Below are 632 nucleotides of genomic sequence, written 5' to 3'. Positions count from 1 at the left end.
TCGTGCACCAAGTTTTTGGCGCCGTTGCCGGGTATTGTTTGAGTTTGGACAACTGACGGTTCATCTTGTTGCTTAGATTAGGTATTTTTCTTCAGAGTTCTTAAGAATTAATTCTAGTGTTTCAAGGTGATGTTCTTATCATCACCAAAGCTGATTGATTTTCATCAATTTAGCTCTTGAATGCAATGTCCTTCTGAAGCTTGGCTAGCCATGTCTAATTCCTTTAGACTGAAGCTTTAGACTAACATTGCATGATTCCTGGAATTCTCATTAAGAATTTTGATATCTTTATTTTCTTTTCCACTTAATTTTCGAAAAATCCAAAAAAAATTACAAAATCATAAAAATGAAAAAAAATAATATTTTATGTTTCTTATTGAGACACTAGTCTCATTTTAAATTTGGTGTCAATTGCATGTTTCTGTTCTTCTTGCATTTATCATGTGTCTTCAGTGATCTTCAAGTTGTTCTTGATGATTTACTTGCTCTGATCTTTAAATTCTCTTGTTTTGTGTGTTTTGTTGTTTCTCATATGAATTCTCAATTTGTTTGTGTCAGTAGTATACAAACTTCTAAGTTTGGTGTCCCGCATGCATTGTTTATTTGATTTTAGTTGCATTTTGATTATTCCT

Source organism: Arachis duranensis, chromosome 9, assembly GCF_000817695.3.
Source record: "Arachis duranensis cultivar V14167 chromosome 9, aradu.V14167.gnm2.J7QH, whole genome shotgun sequence".
NCBI classification, from domain to species: Eukaryota; Viridiplantae; Streptophyta; class Magnoliopsida; order Fabales; family Fabaceae; genus Arachis; species Arachis duranensis.
Note: the sequence above shows the minus strand (reverse complement) of the source record.